Source organism: Rhinatrema bivittatum, chromosome 2 (genome assembly GCF_901001135.1).
Source record: "Rhinatrema bivittatum chromosome 2, aRhiBiv1.1, whole genome shotgun sequence".
Lineage (NCBI taxonomy): Eukaryota > Metazoa > Chordata > Amphibia > Gymnophiona > Rhinatrematidae > Rhinatrema > Rhinatrema bivittatum.
Genome location: NC_042616.1, coordinates 651,122,486 through 651,145,588, shown reverse-complemented (window position 1 = coordinate 651,145,588; position 23,103 = coordinate 651,122,486).

Here is a 23,103-nt window from a genome sequence, read left to right as displayed (position 1 = left end):
CCCCCGACCCTTTAAATTAAATCCCCCACCCTCCCGAACCCCCCCCCCAATGCTTTAAATTACCTGGGGATCCGGCGGTGGTCCAGAACGGCGGCGGTCCGGAATGGCCCCCTCAATAGAATCGTGTTGTCTTCAGCCGGCGCCATTTTTCAAAATGGCCGCCGCAAAATGGCGGCGGCCATAGACAAAAACGATTCGACGGAGGAGGTCGTTCCGGACCCCCGCTGGACTTTTGGCAAGTCTTGTGGGGGTCAGGAGGCCCCCCCAAGCTGGCCAAAAGTTTCCTGGGAGTCCAGCGGGGTTCCGGGAGCGATTTCTTGCCGCGAATCGTTTTCGTACGGAAAATGGCGCCGGCAGGAGATCAAGTGCAGGAGGTCGTTCAGCGGCGGTCCGGAACCCCCGCTGAACGACCTCCTGCAGTCGATCTCCTGCCGGCGCCATTTTCCGTACGAAAATGATTTGCGGCAAGAAATCGCTCCCAGAACCCCGCTGGACTCCCAGGAAACTTTTGGCCAGCTTGGGGGGGCCTCCTGACCCCCCAAGACTTGCCAAAAGTCCAGCGGGGGTCCGGAACGACCTCCTCCGTCGAATCGTTTTTGTCTATGGCCGCTGCCATTTTGCGGCGGCCATTTTGAAAAATGGCGCCGGCTGAAGACAACACGATTCTATTGAGGGGACCGTTCCGGACCGCCGCCGTTCTGGACCACCGCCGGATCCCCAGGTAATTTAAAGCATTTGGGGGGGGGGGGTTCGGGAGGGGGGGGGATTTAATTTAAAGGGTCGGGGTGGGTTTTAGGGGGGTTTAGTGTGCCGGCTCACGATTTTAACGATTTTTCACGATAGTTTACACACCCAAACGGCAACAATACGATTCCCTCCCCCTCCCAGCCGAAATCGATCGTTAAGACGATCGAGGACACGATTCACATCTCTAATAACAGTACCCCTCTTCTTAGGGCCCCTCCCCGAGGGTTTTGGTTTCCTAGGATGAGAAATGTGGAATTGTCTGATCAACTCCTTGTTGAGGATGTTGCTTGCAGGTTCCCAACTATTCTCCTCGGGACCAAATCCTTCCCATGAGATGAGATTCTCTCAGTGCCTTCCGCGTTTTCTTACATCCAATAATCCTCGACCTGATAAGTAATGTCCTCTTCTGCAGTAAGAGGTTGAGGTTCAGGTGTACTCTTTGAGAATTCCGAGAGAATGAGTGGTTTTAGAAAGGAGATGTGGAAGGCGTTGTGGATTCTAAGAGAAGAGGGCAACAGAAGGCCATAAATGACTGGACCCAGGCGGTGAAGTACCAAAAAAGGTCCAATGTATCTCGGCGCAAATTGAGCAGAGGGCAGCTTTAAGTGGATTAAACGGGTGCTGAGCCACACCTTGTCTCCAGGCTGCAACTGCGGAGCTGCACGATGCTGAGCATCACAGAACTTCTTAGCCTTTTGCCCAGCTTTTTGGAGGAGTTGCTTGGTATGCTCCCAGAGTTGGTGCAGTTCTTGCACCGAAGGATACACTGCAGATGACGTTACCGACAAAGGCACTGGGAGAGAAGGTAAAGGTTGACGTCCGTAGACGATTTGGAAAGGTGAAGAACCGATTGAAGCAGACTGGTGTGAATTTAATGCAAATTCGGCTCAGGGAAACAATTCGGACCAGTCACTCTGTCTGGAATTAACGTATGCCCGGAGAAACTGTTTTAGTGTGCAGTTCGTCCTCTCAGGCTGTCCATTGGCCTGCGGATGGTAAGCTGATGTGAGATCCAGGGAGATGTCAAATTTTTTGCATAGGGATCTCCAGAATCTTGCTGTAAATTGGACCCCTCGGTCGGAGAGAATGGCGTTTGACAAAGTTCCTCATGAGAGGCTTCTAGGAAAAGTAAAAAGTCATGGGGTAGGTGGCGATGTCCTTTCGTGGATTACAAACTGGCTAAAAGATAGGAAACAGAGAGTGGGATTAAATGGACAATTTTCTCAGTGGAAGAGAGTGGGCAGTGGTGTGCCTCAGGGATCTGTATTGGGACCCTTATTTTTCAATATATTTATAAATGATCTGGAAAGAAATACGACGAGTGAGATAATCAGATTTGCAGATGATACAATATTGTTCAGAGTAGTTAAATCACAAACAGATTGTGATAAATTGCAGGAAGACCTTGTGAGACTGGAAAATTGGGCATCGAAATGTCAGATGAAATTTAATGTGGATAAGTGCAAGTTGATGCATATAGGGAAAAATAACCCATGCTATAGTTACACAATGTTAGGTTCCATATTAGGTGCTATTTATTTATTTATTTAACACTTTTTATATACCGGCATTCGTAGGACACATCATGTCGGTTCACAAGTAACTGAGAAAGGAAATAACAATGAACGAGGATGGAGGGCTAACTGGGAAATAGTTGGATAATATACAAAACTGGATAACATATGAAAGTACAGGATAGAGAGTCAACGAGCAGGGATACAACTTTGTTGAACGACATGGAATTTGCTTATCCATGTTAAGATTAAATATGCATAAGCAATGATAAGGAGGCGTGTGTGTGCACTTATAAACTTAGTATATGAACTTATTTACAGTATAAAGGAGGCATGTGCACTTATGCACAATTATATGCAGGGGGAAGAGGGAGGGAGCAAGGAGGGGAAAGGAGGAGGGGGTGGAGGGAACAAGGAAACATTATGGCAAGGTACTTTCAAGGAAAGGTTGCTAAGGGGTGAAGGGCGGGGTGGAAGGGAGGCTGCGGGGCGCAGGGGAAGGGTGTGGGGGAGGGAGCAGGGGGGGTACTGTGATGGTAAGAGGGAGGTCAAGGAGAAGGTATGAAGGCTGGGCGGGAGCTGAGATAGTTCAGAGATGAACAATGACTAGGGTTGAGAGGAGTTGGGGTAAGCCTGTTTAAAGAGCCATGTCTTGATTCCTTTTTTGAAATGGCTCAGGGACGGTTCTAAATGGAGTTTGGCAGGGAGGGAGTTCCAGAGGGTGGGACCCGCAATGGAGAAGGCTCTTTCCCTGGTAGTGGTAAGGTGCCCAATTTTGAGTGAGGGGGTTTGAAGGGTGCCAGCAAGGGAGTTTCTAGTAGGGCGATTAGTTTGACGGAACTGTGGCATATCTTCAAGCCAGGGGGAGTTGTTTTTGTATAATGTGTTATGGAGGATGGTAAGTGTTTTGTATTGGGAACGGAAGGCAATGGGGAGCCAATGTAGATCTTGTAATATGGGAGTGATCAGTTTTTCTGGTGTTTGTTAAGATTCTTGCCATAGCATTTTGGAGGATTTGAAGGGGTTTAATAGTGGAAGCTGGGAGGCCTATGAAAAGGGAGTTACAATAGTCGAGTTTAGATAATATGGTAGTTTGCATAACAGTACGGAAGTCATGGGCGTGTAGGAGGGGCTTCAGTTTTTTGAGGGTTTGAAGTTTATAGAAGCCCCCTTTTAGCAGTGATTTAATGTGGGATTTGAAGCTTAGTTGATTGTCTAGGGAAACTCCTAAGTCTCTGACACTGGGCGGTAGTGTGTGAGCTTGTGAGGCGTTTTGAATCATTTGGTGGATCGCGTCGATTGGTTGATTTGTTAGGATAAGGATTTCAGTTTTAGAGGCATTGAGTGCAAGGTGGAGATTGGAGAGGAGAGTGTTGATGGATGTCAGACAAATTTCCCAGTACTGCAGGGTTTCATTGAGGGATTTCCGAATGGGAATAAGTATTTGTACGTCGTCTGCATATAAGAAAAAAATGTAGTCCTAGTTTAGAGAGTAGGTGGCAAAGTGGGAGTAGATATATATACCACCCAAGAAAGAGATCTAGGCATTATAGTGGATAACACATTGAAATTGTCGGTTCAGTGTGCTGCGGCAATCAAAAAAGCAGAATATTGGGAATTATTAGAAAGGGAATGGTGAATAAAACGTAAAATGTCATAATGCCTCTGTATCGCTCCATGGTGAGACCACACCTTGAATACTGTGTACAATTCTGCATCTCAAAAAAGATATAATTGCGGTGGAGAAGGTACAGAGAAGGGCAACCAAAATGATAAAGGGAATGGAACAGCTTCCCTATGAGGAAAGACTAAAGAGGTTAGGTCTTTTCAGCTTGGAGAAGAGATGGCTGAGGGGGGGAGATGATAGAGGTGTTTAAAATCATGAGAGGTCTAGAACGGGTAGATGGGAATCGGTTATTTACTCTTTCAGATAATAGAAAGACTAGGGGGCACTCCATGAAGTTAGCATGTGGCACATTTAAAACTAATCGGAGAAAGTTCTTTTTCACTCAACGCACAATTAAACTCTGGAATTTGTTGCCAGAGGATGTGGTTAGTGCAGTTAGTATAGGTGTGCTTAAAAAAGGATTGGATAAGTTCTTGGAGGAGAAGACCATTACCTGCTATTAATTAAGTTGACTTAGAAAATAACCACTGCTATTACTAGCAATGGTAACATGGAATAAACTTAGTTTTTGGGTACTTGCCAGGTCTTATGGCCTGGATTGGCCTCTTTGGAAACAGGTTGCTGGGCTTGATGGACCTTTCGTCTGATCCAGCATGGCATATTCTTATGTTCTTATGTCTTGGCAGGCCATGCAGACAAAAGACATGTTGGATGAAAAGCTTCGCCAATTCAGGAACTGAAGGTAACCCGGGTAATGCCACAAAATGAACCATCTTTGAAAAGCGGCCTACAGTGACCCAGATGGTATTGTTGCCATTGGATACAGGTAAGTCAACAATGAAATCCATGGCTATATGCATCCACGGTTCGCTAGGTGCAGGGAGTGGCTGAAGGAGTCCCCAGGGACGACCAACCGGTGATTTTTGTCGAGTGCAACTACGTAGGTCTGGACATCTTTCTTCATGGTGGGCCACCAGTAGAACCTCTGTAGAGTGGCAAGTGTTCTGGCTTCCCCAGGATGACCTGCAAGCAGGGAGTCATGTGCCCATCTGAGGATTTTTTTCTGAGCACTTGCAGAACAACCATCTTCCTGGCCGGAACCGTGTGCGTAGCGGATAGGAGTACTCTTGCAGGGTCAATGATGTGACGCAGAGTATCAGGTACATCTTCCATGGAAAAGGAATGGGAGAGTGCTTCAGCGCGGGCATTCTTGTCCATGGGACGGTATCACAAGAGGAAGTCAAAGCGATTAAAAAATAAAGACCAGCGGGCCTGCCTATGGTTCAGGCGTTGCGCATGACATAAGTATTCAAGGATTTTGTGGTTGGTGTAAACCGTGATTTGATGTTGTGCACCCTCGAGCCATGGCACCATTCCTCGAATGCCAACTTAATTGCCAATAACTCTTTGTCTCCAATCCCGTAGTTTCGCTCGGCAGGGGAAAATCATTGAGAAAAGAATGAGCAGGGATGTAAGGTATGGTTGTCCTTATGTTGGCTGAGGATAGCACCATCCCCTATGTCGGAAGCATCCACCTCTATGATGAAGGGTTGTCAATGGTCTGGGTGGCGAAAACACGGCTCTTGGAGAAACACCTCTTTAAGTTCCTGAAAGGCGGTCACGGTTTCTGGAGACCAAAGAGAGGGATTAGCTCCCTTTCGGGTTATGGCTGTAAGAGCGGTCAATGTAGAATAATGATGAATGAATGATCTGTAGTAGTTAGTGAATCCTAGGAATCTTCGCAGAGCCTTAAGGCCAATGGGTTGTGGCCAGTCCCGAATGCTCTTGGTTTTTTGCGGATCCTTCTGGAACCCTTTGCTGGACACCATGTAGCCTAAAAAGGGGACAGACTCCTGGTGGAAGGAGCATTTTTCCAATTTAGCATATAGGTGGTTGTCTTGTAATCTCTGCAGAACGTTAATGACGTCTAGTTGATGGCTCTGGAGATCTTGAGAGAAGACCAGTATGTCATCTAGGTATACTACTACTCAGCTGTAAATCATGTCCCTGAAGATTTCATTCATCATGTTTTGAAAAATGGCCGGGGCGTTGCAGAGGCCAAAGGACATGACTAAATATTCAAAATGGCCGTCGCGGGTATTAAATGTGGCCCCTTGGAGCCTATCAAAGAGTTCAGAGATCAATGGTAATGTGTAGCGGTCTTTCATAGTGATCTCATTTAAACCGCAATAGTCTATGCATGGGCGAAGGGATCCATCCTTCTTTCCCACAAAAAAGAACCCAACTCCAGCAGGAGACTTGGAGGGCCGAATAAAACCCTTCGCCAAATTTTCTTGCATATAATTGGACATCGCCTTGGTCTCCGTCAGAGAAAGTGGGTACACCCTTCCTCTGGGGGGTTCTGTGTTGGGTAATAAATTTATGGCGCAGTCAAAAGATCTGTGAGGAGACAAAGTGTCCACCACCTTCTTAGAGAATATGACTTGATAAGAGGAGTACTGCGGAGGTAAACCCGGAAGAGATGTGGTGGTGGTCAGGCAAGGCATAGGAGTCATAGTCTCTAGGCACTTCCCATGGCAGGAATTACTCCATTGAGACAATTGCAGGGTACTCCAGTCGAATTGGGGTGTGTGCATTTGTACCATGGCAGTCCAAGTACCACCAGGTGTATTGCTTTATCTAAGACCAAGAAGGAAATGGTCTCCGTGTGCAGAGATCCAGTGCGGAGTTTGATAGGTTGCGTGGAATAGGTGACTTTGCCAGGCAATGGGTTGCCATGAATTGATGATAATAGCAGAGGTGTAGGTGTCCGAACGGTGGGGATTCATAGGTGCTCCACGAGTTGTCTGAATATAAAGTTCCCCTGGCACCGGAGTCCACCATGGCTAAAGTATGAAACTCAAAGATATCCGAGTTAATGGAGACTGGAAGTGTCAATGGAGGAGATGGAGAGGTGAGACCTAGGAGGAGTCCTCCAGCAGATACTAGGTCTGAGAGTTTCCAGGACAGATAAGGTAAGAGGGTGCCGCGAGCCCTGGCTGACCGTAGTTCATGCAGAGGCCTAATCTTTGCCGGTGACGTCTCTCCTTAGCAGAAAGGTGACTGCGGCCCATTTGCATGGGTTTTTCTTCTTCGATACAGGATGTGGGAGTAGTCTGGGTGACCAGTGTTGGACGAGGGCGCGTAACCCCCGAGAACATCTTGGAGCCCTTCGTCTCCTGGGATCGCTCACGCAGGCGACGATCAATGTGACCGGCGAGGATAATGAGAGAGTCCAGAGTCTCTGGGAGCTCACTTGCAGCTAATTTGTCTTTAATGCGTGCATTGAGACTCTCCAGGAATATAGCATGTAGACATCCCAGATCCCAATGTAGTTCCGAGGACAGGGTTTTAAACTCAATCACATACTCAGTTAAAAGTCTGGTACCTTATTGTAGATGCAGGAGTGCAGATCCAGCGACAGCCTTGTGAGCAGGGTCGTCAAATTCAGAATGAAATAGAGTAAGGAAACCTGTCAAATCATTGAGGATTGGATCCATTCTCTACCAAAGAGGTGATGCCCAGGCCAGGGCTTTCCCATCCAAAAGGGACAAGATGTATGTAGTTTTGGACACTACGTCTGGAAAATAGGTATGGTGCAGTGAAAAGTGCATACAGCATTGATTCAGAAAGCCCCTATATAACAAGGGATCACCTGTAAAATGAGTAGGTGCTGGCAAGGGCACAGAAAAACCATACAGGCAGCGTCTGTGAAGTGGAGGTGGGCTTGACAGGCATTGAGGCTGAATCCAGCCGAGAGCTTAGCTGATTGATGGCATTAGCCAAAGTCTCTGAGATCCGTTGGACCAGGCCAGGGATGGCCTGGATGGCTGAGACCTGAGCCGGGTTCATGGAGTTAGCAATCTGTTATGTTTTGTAAAAGTGTGAACCCCTGGGCCGAGGTGAGAGGTGTCTCCGCCCACAGGGAGGAGGCCTGTGAGCCTCACCGTCGGTAGACGCGGTCTCAGCGATGTCAGACACAGCTATGGAATAGTCTTTTTATTAAAAGAAGAGAAAAGCAAAACCCATGGAGCGGGAGTTGCAGTAAAGTAAAGCTCTGAGCAGGAGGGTATACCCAAGAGTGATACCTCAGATGTGAATATCCGGTAGTGGTCCACGGAACAGGGTACACCAGGAAACCTTGCAGTAGTGTAGAAATACCTCAGATGTATAGATCCAGTAGTGGCCCACAGAGCAGGGTATGCCGGAGAGATAGTGATGAAGTAGTGGTCCGAGGTACAGGCACCCCGATGAAGTTCCTGTAGAAGTGGTACAGTAATGACCTGCAGGCAGGGTATACTGGAGTGGTTCCTTCTGGTATGAAGCGGTAGTGGCCCGAGGCACGGGGTACACCGAAGAGGATCCTACAACGAGGCTTGATAGTAGAGATCCTGTAGAACTAAGTACTCACAGGAGGTAGTTCTGGTGGAGGTCCCGGGAAGCGTGGGTGATAGAAGTCCAAGGTGGAAAGGCCCTCCGAGGAGCAGATAGCCAGAGACGAAGTAGGACCCCTGAGGAGCAGGTACCCAGAATGTCTTATGCCAAACGTAGAATCTGGAACTGGAAGTCCAAGGATGGAGCGGAATTCAGCAACGAGGGAACTCCTTGCTAACTTGTAGAAGCAAGGGCCAGCCAGCTTAAGTACAAGAGATGAGTGACGTCATCCGGAGGGGATGCCCCTGAGGTTCCCGCCATGACTTGTACAAAGGTGGCCTATGCGCGCTTGTGCCTAAGTAATTCCTGGAACAAGATGGTGGTCGGCAGCGCCCAAGCCATCCCAGAACTCCAGGCTGGTCGGCGGTGACTGGCCGCTGTTCTTCCAAAGGATGATAATGCAGCAAAGAAAGAAGTGAGCATTAATGCTCGCAGCCATCTGCGACTGACAGGAGTAACGCTTTGAAAAGTGTGCAAAAGAGTCTTTAAACTGGTAATTCTGCACTTAGCTAAGATACAGAAAGTCTTAAGAATCCGAAAGACACTTTCAAATATTTTGGGGCATGGAAAAACACATCAGGACAGACAAATAATTTTGAGGGTATTTACCCTTTAACATAATTCAGACATTCACCATGAGGTCCATGCATCCATTTTTTCAGTGGTATATCATATATACCCAGCTACCTTATATAAAACTGCTGTACAGACTCCATTAAAACTGTATTTTTCAGACGTACCCCAATTGCAAAACTTCCGATGAAATAAAGAGTACAGAGTATTTATTTTTATGGTACACTTTTGAAATCACATAAAAATGCCAACCGATATTATATATTACAAGACAAAAATATTAATAATTTTCATAGCTATAAAAAGTGTAGGTTGTATATCAATGCACATTTTTAATATTCCCAACAAAACTACTGACACATCTTTAAATCTCACTGATGAGTTTTTGAACAGTAAAATGCACAAGACACTGCCAAAATATTTATAAAATGCAAACATATATAAGGGTTTGGATCAAACCTTTTCCGTGAGTTATATATGGCAGGGTAAATAGCTTGATTCAACCCCAAAATACATAGCTACAAAAACTACGAAACAGCATAGGCAATAGATAAGCCATATTACCATACTAGATTGAATAAATCATCCATAGAGACTATCCCACAATTTTATAAGACAATGCTACAAAGAAATAAGATATGTTGTGACTGAACGTCTGCCTGCAGCTTTAAGGCCGTATGCCCTACCCACTCTGCACCCGTTCGGCATTTGTTCTGCATGAGAGAGAAAAGACGCCCAAAAAATCTCAACTGAAAAAAGACAAAAATGTCCCGCAGTCTATCTCAAAAACTCACCCAATTGAGTGGGAAGACTACCCAACTGGCAACACTGAGAAGGGGAAAAGGATGACCCAAACCTTGACTGCCTAAAGATACCCTCTAGCAATCTGGTCTCTTGGCAGGTCTGAGCATGTATGTTTAGCTCTGCCATGATGTGTATGATTCCTTAGAGACTGAAGACAAAAATTAAGGGAAAATATGAAATTATAATTAATTAGATTTTTCAGTTGGTGTGAAAGAGAAGCTGGATGATAACTGAGGTTCTAAAGATCCTGTTTACACCTAGAAATGCACATTGCTCCATTCTTGCACCTAAGACATGAGATGAAACACATGCACACATTCCTCATTCTCACTTTCTGAGACCAAATTGCTACTTTAGACAGGAGGATATGCTCTGCTGACCAGGTAAAGAAACTAGAAAGAGCAGATATTCAGTGTTGATAGACACAGTAACAAGAGGCTCCCAGTGTAGGCAGTTCTTGGGAAAGAAGTCTTGCAATATAGTAACCAGGGGCTAGATTTATTTTAATTAACTTGAAGAAAGCCGTGGTGGGAATTGCTGCAGCAGGAGAAATAACAGGATTCTGTGGACCCAGCATCTCACTTTAGTGAGATCAAATTTAGGGGCAACCTGATGATATCATCAATAGCACACAAGTTGCAGCATCCATTTCAATTTGTTTTCTTTGCTAGCGAGTGTTGCGCCAGAGGTGGACCCTTGGCCCAAAGTGGGGTTGACGCTACCCGCAGGGCAAGCCCTACCGGTCCCCACCATCAGATGGCGGAGCTGGCTGAGAGACAGAGGCCGACTGGAGCTTCGCCAATACCAGCCCATGTTCCCCGCAGGTTGAGCCCTTGGGTGCCAGGGCAGGCTGGTCTTAGACAGGCCTCTGTCAGACGACTCCCAGTAGATGAAGTGGTAATCAGCCAGGGACCAACAAAGGTAATAGGAAGGCCAAAGCAGGTCCAGACGAGGCAGGGATCCAGACATGAAGACAGGTGGTGCCCGAATAATAGTAGGCCGGAGCCTGAAAGGCCAAGTCCAGGGAGATACCAGAAGACGTAGTAGAGAGCAGGCTGGCATCAGGGCAGGCAGCAGACATGGAAGGGCAGTCAAACGAGCAAGGGTCAAAACCAGAAGTCAGTCCAAGCGTGGTCCAGACGTAGCAAGGGTCAAAGCCAGAAATCAGTCCAAGCGTGGTCAAAGTGAGCAAGGGTCAAGCCAGAAGTCTGTCCAAGCATGATAAGGAAGGGACCAGGTTCGGATCAGGAACAGGAACAAGGAACGGAGTCAGGATCAGGAATGAGCAACGAGCACACAGCAAGCGTGGAGACCTGTTGCCAAAGCAGGGAACAAGTGGTGGGCCCTGCCTTATATAGCAGGGCCTGGTGACATCATCATCCAAGGACACGGGTTGGATTCCCGCCACTACCCCTTAAAAACCTGTCAAGGTGCACGTGCGTGCCTAGAGGGTGGCAGGGTGCTGGACAGCGGCATCTCCCCACGGCACACGTGGGGAAACCCGCCGGGAAGCAGAGAGGTCCATGGTGGAGCCGGGGATGGCAGAAAAGGCTCGGGAGCGTAGGCAGCTGCCCACAGCTGCAAGGGAGGACAGACCAGGACTGGGAGCTGGGTGCCGAGGGTAAATGGGCCAGGACGTGGGCCTGCCATGAATGGGACACGCAACAGTACCTCCCCCCCCTTTACGCCCCCCTCTTGGAGGCTTGGGTTTGCCCAGATGGGCACGATGGAATCGGAGGAGGAGCCCCTTGTCCAGAATATTACTCGCAGGCTCCCATGAATTTTCTTCGGGGCCATAGCCCTCTCACGAGAGAAGATATTCCCAGCGGCGGCCTCTTCTGCGGACATCGAGGACTTATTGAACTTGATATATAGTATCAGTCTCAGCAGTAATTTGGGAAGGCACAGAAGTCTTACGAGAAGGCCAGGAGAGTACCACCGGTTTAAGTAAGGATACATGAAAGGAATTATGAACCGGTATGATGTCCCCACTAATGCCGGTATATAAAAGTTTCTAAATAAAAAATAAATTATGTATACCAAGAGTCTGTGATAGTTGGAGTTGGTACATGACTGGTCCAATACGCCGGGTAACAGGAAAAGGGCCAATGAATCTTGATGCAAATCTCTGTGAAGGAAGCTTGAGTCGAATAGAGTGTGTACTTAACCAGACCTTTTGGCCTGGCTGGAACTCTGGAGCAGGTCAACAATGAGCATCTGTAGCTTTCTTGGCCCGAGCCGCGGCCTGGCACAGACGAAAGTTGGTTTGGGCCCAAAGCGCCTGGAAGGCATCTGCAGTGGCCTGAGCTGCTGGCGAGGGTACCGAAAGCAGGATTGGTAACGGGAGCTGCAGTTGCCTGCCATAAACTATGGAGAATGGTGAGACACCGGTGGCCACTGCAATGTGGGAGTTGTGGGGAAACTCCGCCCACGTAAGTAACTCCACCCAGTTGTCTTGCGGGTAGCGTCAACCCCACTTCGGGCCAAGGGTCCACCTCTGGCGCAACACTCGCTAGCAAAGAAAACAAATTGAAATGGATGCTGCAACTTGTGTGCTATTGATGATATCATCAAGTTGCCCTAAATTTGATCTCACTAAAGTGAGATGCTGGGTCCACAGAATCCTGTTATTTCTCCTGTTGCAGCAATTTCCACCATGGCCTTCTTCAAGTAGGTGTGTAGGTGCGAAGAAAGCTCTTGAGTGAGCGGTTCATCCGCTCAGCCTGGCCATTGGCCTGAGGGTGATATGCAGCCATCAGGCTGACGGTGATGCCAAATTTACTACCCAAGGCACGCCAATAGCGAGCGACAAACTGGGGACCTCTGTCAGAGGCAATATCTGTGGGTAGACCATGCAAGCGGAACACGTGCAGGAAAAAGAGACATGCTAGCTCGAGGGCTGAAGGTAAGGCAGGCAAGGGGACAAAATGAGCCATTTTGGAGAATCGGTCCACAATGACCCAGATGACCCTATTCCCTTTAGAAGGTGGAAGGTCCACCAAAAAGTCTGTGGATAAGTGGGTCCATGGCTCTTTGGGTGCAGATAATGGCTGAAGGAGACCCCAGGGTCGACCTACTGGTGGCTTCTGCTGAGCACAAGTTGGACAGGTGTCCATGTAGGCACGGGTGTCGGTAGACATGGTGGGCCACCAATATTAGCATTGGAGAAGAGACAGAGTTCGGGCGCATCCTGGATGACCGGCTATCTTCAAATCATGTGCCCAATGCAAGACCTTTCGGAGGCGGTGAGGTACTACTGTCTTCCCGGCTGGAAATGTGATGGTGGCAGACAGACAGATACAGGCGGGATTGATGACATGATTAGGTTTCTCCGTAGTGTCATCTGGTTCAAAGGAGCAGGAGAAAGCGTCCGCTCAAAGGTTCTTCTGCATCAGACAATAACAAAGCTCAAAGTTAAACCGGGAGAAAAACTGCCCAGCGGGCCTGGCGAGTGTTGAGATGCTGGGCGTGTCTAAGGTGCTTGAGGTTTTTATGGTCAGTGAAAATGGTGAACTTGAACTGAGCACCCTCAAATCAGGGGTGCCACTCTTCGAGGGCAAGTTTAATCACGAGCAACTCCCTATCACCGATACTGTAATTTTGCTCAGCAGAGGAAAACTTGCAGATGGAGGACTCCTTGGGTCAAGTGCTGACTCAGAACTGCCTCAGCCCCTAAGGCAGAGGCGTCCACTTCCACAACAAAGGGGTGATACGGGTCTGGGTGGCGCAGGCAAGGGCCTGAGAGGAAGGCATCCTTAAGTTTCTGGAAAGCAGTGAGGGCTTCAGGTGACCAGTTTTTGGTGTCGCTGCCTTTACGGATCATAGCCATGAGGGCACTGCCAGCAAGGAGTAGTATGCTATAAAGTGGTAGTAATAATTAGTGAATCCCCTGGAACCTCTGGAGTGACCGAAGGCCCACAGGCCGGGACCATTCTCAAATGCCTTTCAATTTACTTGGGTTCAACTGTTCATGGCACTATTGTTGGGTAGCCATCCTCTTTCTAAACTTTGAGGTTTTCTTCCTCTTCTTCCTGCTTCTTTGTTTCACTTACACTGAATTAGAGAACTGCCAATCCCATAATGTTTGTACCCTAAACCATTTTGATTCTACTTTGCATTTTTCTAAAATACCTTGTGCCTCTTTCCCCCTTTTCATGATTTTTTCTCCCAAGTTTCATTACAATTGATATAAAATTAATTCACTATTCTACAGCCTATTATAGACTGTAATAATTTTCCCATATGTTTAATGAAAAAAATAAACGAAAAAAAATTTTCATATTGAAACTAATGAAGCAAATATGGATCCCAATGAAATGAATGAATGAACCAAAACAATTATTTTTTTGGCTGCACATCCCTACTAAGAAGTTCTCAAGAATTCTTAATTGTTTCTTAAATTGATTTAGAATATTTTTAATTTTAAATAAATGTATGGGGAGAATTCTGAGGGATTTTCAAGGGAATAAATGTCATAGGGATGTTGTGTATAAAAAGTGAATGAGTTTAAGGTATTTATTTTGTGTTTTGGAAGGAAAATATATTTTATTTAAGAAAGTTGTTTTAATTTTAATTTTAAGTTCTTTCCCTTCCAATCATAAAAAATGAGGTCTGTCAGCTGAAGCATCAGAGAAACAGTAGATAGGGAAGCCATTTCCCTAAGGACTCTATGACAACACTGTTAGGAATTGTGGACCCTTGGCCCAAGGTGGGGGTTGTTGCTACCTGAGGGGTTGGGCCCCACAGGTTCCCACCGTTGGGAGGCAAGCTGGGACTTCTCCGGTACCGGCCCTCGTTCCCCACAGGTTGAGCCATTGGGTGCCAGGGCCGGCTGGACTTAGGAGTACCTCTCTGTGCCTGGTCCCGGAGAGAGTAGGTAATTGGATGCAGAGAGTGTCAGAGAAGTTAGGTACAGTCCAAGGCAGGAGCACTCTTGAAGGGGGAAGGAGAGTTGCAGCGTGGCCCAGTCAAACTGGGGAGTGGCCCAGTAAAACTGGGGAGTGTGCTTTTGTAGCCACGGCAAGCTCAAGACCACCGGGTATATGGCTTTGTATAAAACATGAAAGGAGATGGACTCTAGGGATGTGCAGAGCAAAAGTTTATGTCCAAATGTCCATATGTCCAAAGGGGGTCCCATTTGCGGTCAATATGGACATAAACAGAATTCAATGAGTTGAGTATATGTCCATATGTGCAAATAAAAATTTAAACCCCTCACCCTCCTTAATCCCCCCCCCCCCCAAGACTTACCACAACTCCCTGGTGGTCCAGCGGGGTCAGGACGCCATTTCTGACCAACTTTGCGAGGAGCACGTGACGTCGGCACCACGTCGAGTGACGCGGCATCACGTGATTCCCCGCGGGGTCGCTTCCGGGATCCTCGTTCGGCCCAAAGGAACTTTTGGCCAGCTTGGGGGGGTCAGGAGGCCCCCCCAAGCTGGCCAAAAGTTCCTTTTGGGCTGAACGAGCGTTCCGGCGCGACCCCGCGGGGAATCACGTGACGCCGCGTCACTCGACGTGGCGCCGACGTCACGTGCTCCTCGCAAAGGATTGCAGAAATGGCGTCCTCACTCCTCGCTAGTTCACCAGGGAGTTCTGGTAAGTCTTTGGGGGGGGATTAAGGAAGGTGAGGGGTTTAACTTTTAATTTCGGATCAACAATCGCGATTTCCAACATATCCAACATAGCTATGTTGGATATGTGGGAAATCCGATCGTTTATGTCTCATCACTTTTTTAAGTAAAAAAAAAAATATGCGTAGCGTTTTACATATGCGGTCAATACGAATGCACACCCCTAATGGACTCCACATGCAGGGATCCAGTTCATAGATGGAGTGGAGTCATAACATGGGTGACCCTTCCAGGCAAGGGTTCTCTGTGGATAGATGAAAGAAGCAGAGGCACTGGGGTGTGGATGGTGGGGATCCGAAGGTGATGCGTCAGTTGCTTCAAAATAAAATTACCTCCAGCTCCTGCTCCTGAATCCATAAGAGCCAATATGCCGTAATAGAGGCAGAGGCCCAACCGCTGGCATCGGCGTCATTCTTCGGGTGAAAACTTACCCCGACCCATTTGCATGGGCTCCTCTCCAGTCTTGTTTTGGGGAACTGAGTCCACCCTAGGGGAAGGAGAGTGTTGAGCGCAGCGCAAGCTTGCCGTAGATTTCTTGGAAGCTTGGACTTCCTGCGAACGTTCCTGGAGACGCCAATCTATCCGTCCAGCGAGGTCAATTAGAGAGTCCAGGGATGAAGGCAACTCATGGGCTACCAACTCATCTTTGATGCGAGAGTTTAATCCCTCTAGAAAGATGGCTTGAAGATGTAGCTCAGAAGCCAGGGTCCGGAACTCTATGACATAGTCTGCCAAGGACCGGAGATGAAGGAGCGTGGATCTGGATGAGGAGTGTCTGCCTGGGTCATTGAAGACAGAGAAGAACAAAGCAAGAAACCCAGTCAGGTCTCAGAGGACCAGGTCCGCATGGTCCCAAAGAGGTGAGGCCCAGGCCAAGGCCTTGACATCCAGGAGAGAGAGGATGTAGGTGGCTTTAGTGATCACGTCTGGGAAATAAGCAGGTTGCAGGCAGAAATGCATATTACACTGGTTTAGAAAACCCCTGCACAACAGGGGGTTCCCAGAGAAATGTGGAGTTGCCGGCAAAGGAACGGTTGGCCGTGAGACTGGCATGGAGGCTGAGGTGTTGGGTCCGGGAGACTGCATGATTACCGCTATGGCAGCGTCCAGTAGGGTACTTAAATTCTCTACTGCAGCTGCTAGAGTTTCCAGGATCTTTTGTTGATCAATGATCTTCTGTGCCAGAGCAGGAATGGCCTGAATTGCTGAGGCCTCCGCCGGGTCCATGGACTTGGCAATCTGTTGGGAATTGTGGACCCTTGGCCCAAGGTGGGGTTGTTGCTACCTGAGGGGTTAGGCCCCACAGGTCACACTGTCGGGAGGCGAGGCTGGCCAGGAACAGAGGCAAGCTGGGACTTCGCCGGTACCGGCCCTCGTTCCCCACAGGTTGAGCCCTTGGGTGCCGGGGACGGCTGGATTTAGGAGCACCTCTGTGTGGTTGGTCCCGGAGAGAGTAAGCGACTGGATGCAGAGAGTGTCAGAGAGGTTAGGTACAGACCAAGACAGGTGCACTCTCGAAGGGAGAAGGAGAGAGAGTCTCAAGGGATGCAAGGGCACTGCAGCTCCGAAGTGTAGAGCAGGACCATGTGGGAATGGCCTCGAGATGAGGAGGTGCAGGTGTGGAGGCTTGAACTGTGGTATGCTGAATAGGGGCTAGAGCAGGGAACCCGCTGTAGCAGGTGCCAGTAAAGTGGCAGCGCAGAGGAACCCCTCGAGACATGGCAATGCGATGACAGAACCTTCTGTAGTAGAAGCGCTGGGGAGTGCCCTGAAGAGCGGGGACACCGAGACACAGTCCAGCAGACTTACAGCACTGAGCCAGGACTTGATGGGTAGAAGCACTGGGGCAAGATCCCCAATGAAGGATTGCCGTGGGGAGTCCCAAGGAGCAGAGGGCATTGCAGTATGAATCCAAACGTAGTAGCACTGAGCCAAGCCCCGAGGTGCAGGAAGCGCTGAGAGAGAATCCAGGTGAAGTAGAGCTGAGCCAGGAACCGCATTGATCTGAAGAGCAGTAACAACAGGTCTGTAGAGAAGGAACAGGCACCACTAGGAACCAGGGAACTTTATGCCAAGTCAGTTAGTGGTGGCTGGAGGTAAGGCTTAAATATCCCGGGCCTGAGATGTCATCAGCCAGGGACGAGCCTGGAGTTCCCGCCATTGGCCCTTTAAAGGAAGGACAGATGGTGGGCGCACCTAGGGAGGCCCAGGGTCAGAACGCTGGTCGGCGGCATCCCAGCCGCCATGTGGAGCACAGGGAGCCAGGAGGAACGCCGCGGCAGCAACTGGCCAACGCCGCGAGTGTACCGAGGGTAGTGAGCCAAGCATGACATGACGTGAGTTAAGCCTGCCACAGGCAGCCATAACAAATAGAGCCTTGCTGAAAAGTTATTATGGTAAAAAGGCAGCGTAACTTTATATTTCTGTAGCCAAAGCACTTTTCGAAACAACTTATTTGTTGGGTTATACAAAATTAAAAGATTACCAAAAATATCTTTAGCTAATATTCATGACCAGATTGGTCAAAATTAAAATATAGGTTCTCATTTAATAAAAATAGCTAGGGAACGTACTATTTTATCTCATGATCAAGAGTAGAAAATCTCTGAAAAATACTTAGCAGTGACAGTTTAGCATACTGTGGGGAATCTTAGGCTGAACTTTGGAAGGAGAGGATCTGCACTGTCTCTGGCTGTTCAGAGGCCTCAGTGGTTATTGAATGTATGAGTGAATGAGACCCTAGTAATTCATATTAATACCAGAAAAAATGGTAGGAAGTGTGCTTGGTAAATTAAATTAATTCTTAATTAAGCTGGCCCACAAAATTTATTTTGTCAGCATTGATAGTTGTAGGAATGAACAAACATAAATGGGGAAGTGAAAGAGAATTTACACAAAAGTTTAGTATTTCTCAAAATGTTATTTAATGAATAAGAGGATAAAGCTGTCCCTTGATATATAAGAGGAGAAACCTGTACCTCTACGTTAAGTGGAATAAACCTGGTATAAATAAGCCAGTACCGCTACATACCATTTTATGGTGATTTGAAAATTTAGATAATTTATGCCCAACAGTAATTATTTTAAATAAAGTCATAACACTACTGGCTTTAGTAGGGCTTATACCCACTAAGTATGTGTGCATGTGTGAATGATAAAAGGAACTGACACATTTATTATGTATTGTCTTATGCTATATATTTATTTAGCCATATTATACTAAGATAGATAAGAACATAAGAAATTGCCATGCTGGGTCAGACCAAGGGTCCATCAAGCCCAGCATCCTGTTTCCAACAGAGGCCAAAACCAGGCCACAAGAACCTGGCAATTACCCAAACACTAAGAAGATGCCATGCTACCGATGCAATTAATAGCAGTGGCTATTCCCTAAGTAAAATTGATTAATAGCCATTAATGGACTTCTCCTCCAAGAACTTATCCAAACCTTTTTTGAACCCAGCTACACTAACTGCACTAACCACATCCTCTGGCAACAAATTCCAGAGCTTTATTGTGCGTTGAGTGAAAAAGAATTTTCTCCGATTAGTCTTAAATGTGCTACTTGCTAACTTCATGGAATGCCCCCTAGTCCTTCTATTATTCGAAAGTGTAAATAACCGAGTCGCATCTACTCGTTCAAGACCTCTCATGATCCTATAGACCTCTATCATATCCCCCCTCAGCTGTCTCTTCTCCAAGCTGAACAGCCCTAACCTCTTCAGCCTTTCCTCATAGGGGAGCTGTTCCATCCCCTTTATCATTTTGGTTGCCCTTCTCTGTACCTTCTCCATCGCAACTATATCTTTTTTGAGATGTGGCGACCAGAATTGTACACAGTATTCAAGGTGTGGTCTCACCATGGAGCGATATAGAGGCATTATGACATTTTCCGTTCTATTAACCATTCCCTTCCTAATAATTCTTAACATTCTATTTGCTTTTTTGACTGCTGCAGCACACTGAGCCGACGATTTTAAAGTATTATCCACTATGATGCCTAGATCTTTTTCCTGAGTGGTAGCTCCTAATATGGAACCTAACATCCTGTAACTACAGCAAGGGTTATTTTTCCCTATAGCAACACCTTGCACTTGTCCACATTAAATTTCATCTGCCATTTGGATGCCCAATCTTCCAGTCTTGCAAGGTCCTCCTGTAATGAATCACAGTCTGCTTGTGATTTAACTACTCTGAATAATTTTGTATCATCTGCAAATTTGATAACCTCACTCGTCGTATTCCTTTCCAGATCATTTATATATATATTGAAAAGCATCGGTCCAAGTACAGATCCCTGAGGCATTCCAATGTTTACCCTTTTCCACTGAGAAAATTGACCATTTAATCCTACTCTCTGTTTCCTGTCTTTTAACCAGTTTGTAATCCACGAAAGGACATCGCCTCCTATCCCATGACTTTTTAGTTTTCGTAGAAGTCTCTCATGAGGGACTTTGTCAAACACCTTCTGAAAATCGAAATACACTACATCTACCGGTTCACCTTTATCCACATGTTTATTAACCCCTTCAAAAAAAAATGAAGCAGATTTGTTAGGCAAGACTTCCCTTGGGTAAATCCATGTTGACTGTGTTCCATTAAATCATGTCTTTCTATATGTTCTACGATTTTGATCTTGAGAATAGTTTCCACTATTTTTCCTGGCACTGAAGTCAGTCTCACTAGTCTATAGTTACCCGGATCGCCCCGGAGCCTTTTTTAAATATTGGGGTTACATTGGCCACCCTCCAGTCTTCAGGTACAATGGATGATTTTAATGATAGGTTACAAATTTTAACTAATAGATCACAAATTTCATTTTTTAGTTCCTTCAGAACCCTAAGATGCATACCATCTGGTCCAGGTGATTTGCTACTCTTTAGTTTGTCAATCTGGCCTACTACATCTTCCAGGTTCACAATCATGGTTAAAAGGTGAGGTGAAAGAGGCTATTTTAGCCAAAAAAAATCCTTCAAAAATTGGAAGAAGGATCCATCTGAAGAAAATAGGATAAAACATAAGCATTGTCAAGATAAGTGTAAAACATTGATAAGACAGGCGAAGAGAGAATTTGAAATGAAGTTGGCTATAGAGGCAAAAACTCATAATAAAAACTTTTTAAAATATATCCAAAGCAAGAAACCTGTGATGGAGTCGGTTGGACCATTAGATGACAGAGGGGTTAAAGGGGCTCTTAGGGAAGATAAGGCCATTGCAGAAAGACTAAATGAATTTTTTGCCTCCGTGTTTACTAATCTCCCCAACATCCTCATTAGTAAACACGGAGGCAAAGAATTCATTTAGTCTTTCTGCAATGGCCTTATCTTCCCTAAGAGCCCCTTTATCCCCTCTGTCATCTAATGGTCCAACCGACTCCATCACAGGTTTCTTGCTTTGGATATATTTAAAAAAGTTTTTATTATGAGTTTTTGCCTCTATAGCCAACTTCATTTCAAATTCTCTCTTCGCCTGTCTTATCAATGTTTTACACTTATCTTGACAATGCTTATGTTTTATCCTATTTTCTTCAGATGGATCCTTCTTCCAATTTTTGAAGGATTTTTTTTGGCTAAAATAGCCTCTTTCACCTCACCTTTTAACCATGATTGTAATCGTTTTGCCTTCCTTCCACCTTTCTTAATGCACGGAATACATATGGACTGCGCCTCTAGGATTGTATTACTAAACAATGTCCAAGCCTGTTGAACACTTTGAACCTTTGCAGCTGCACCTTTCAGTTTTTTTCTAACTATTTTCCTCATTTTATCAAAGTTTCCCTTTTTAAAATTTAGTGTTAGAGCTGCAGATTTACTTATTGTCCCCCTTCCAGTTATTAGTTTAAATTTTATCATGTTATGATCACTGTTGCCAAGTGGCCCCACCACTGTTACTTCTCTCACCAAATCTTGTGTTTCACTAAGAATTAAATCTAAAATAGCTCCCTCTCTTGTTGGTTCCTGAACCAATTGCTCCATGAAGCAATCATTTATTACATCCAGGAACTTTATGTCTCCAGCAAGTCCTGATGTTACATTTACCCAATCAATATTGGGGTAATTGAAATCTCCCATTATTATTGCACTGCCAAATTGGTTTGCTTCTCTGATTTCTCTTAGCATTTCATCATCTGTCTGACCATTTTATCCAGGTGGACGGTGGTATACTCCTATCACTATACTCTTACCCAACACACATGGGATTTCTACCCATATAGATTCTACTGAGCATTTAGTCTCTTGTATGATCTTTATCCTTTTGGACTCTATATAAAACATTTCCCTTCTGAAGAAGTTAGGAAATGTAATTATTCTTTGTTTTGTTATTTAAATTATGCCTCATTGCTCACTAGGAGGTAGATCTTCAAACAATACGCGAGCACGTACTTTTGTTCGCGCAGTAGGTGCGAACAAAAGTACGCTGGATTTTATAAGATACGCCTGTAGTCGCGCGTATCTTATAAAATCCGGGGTCGGCGCGTGCAAGGGGGTGCACATTTGTGCAACCTGCGCGCGCTGAGCCCAGCGCAGCCTGTCTGTTCCCTCCGAGGCCGCTCCGATTTCGGAGCGGCCTCGGAGGGAACTTTTCTTCGCCCTCCCCCCACCTTCCCCTCCCTTCCCCTACCTAACCCCCCCCCCCCCACCTTTGTTGGCAAAGTTACGCCTGCTGAAAGCAGGCGTAACTTTGCGCGCGTCGGCCGGCAGCCCCGCTCCGTCCTCCGGTCCCGGGGGCTGGTCTGGAGGCCTCGACCACGCCCCCTGGCCGGCGCCATGCCCCCGGGCCCGCCCCCGAAACGCTGCGTCGTTTCGGGAATGCCCCCGAACACGCCCCCCCCCTTTCGAAAGCCCCAGGACTTACGCGTGTCCTGGGGCTTTATGCGCGCTGGCGGCCTATGCAAAATAGGCGCGCCAGCACGCGCGGGCCTTTTAAAATCCGCCCCTAAGGTTCCAGTCACACACAATAGCAACACTCTAGTTGGCAGAAGAGGATTATCGGTAATTGGGAGATAGATTTCTCTTGCTAATTTGTTTGAAATAGTGTAGTAGGTAATGTAAAAGGCATCGTGGTCAAGAAGTGGACCAGATCGATCCTGAAAGCCCTGAGACCATGAGGGATCTACTACCAGTTTCTGCCTGTGAACGCATGCATTTCTAGCCAGCCTCGATCCATAAGCATCTAAAGCATCTCAGCCTCTGCTTACCGTCCAAATCCATGAGCACCAGCCACGGGAACAAGCTCTCCCCCTCTACCCATTCACAAAATAATTGAGAATACAAGCTAAGTGTGTGCACAACTACATGGGACATTAAGCACATTCAGGCCTTTGCAATATCCACACCAGAAAAATGGGCGCTCATGATTATGCGCCCATGATTATGCACCCACTTTCCTAATGCACGCCCATTCACCTCTCCTGGGTGTGTGATGCAGTAGGCTAATGAGCCGCTGAATTAAAAAGGAGGCGTTAGGGGAAATTGTGCGTCCTTAGTGCCTGTGCGCAAGTTAGGAAAATGGATGCTCAATTTTACGAGCATCCATTTTCCTAACCAGTGCACCGCTATGGGTTAGAAAAATGGCACTCATAAATTGAGCATCCGTTTTCCTAACCTGACTACCGCCAAGACATTTATTTATTTTTTTCATGTTGCTGCTTTCTGTAGTTCCTCCACCTTAATATTAAGTCAGAAGAACCAGAGAAAAGCAGTATTTATGGCTTTTCTGTTCAACTTTTGTGGATGCACTGATCCCCTTATTGTATCAGGGGTTATGGATG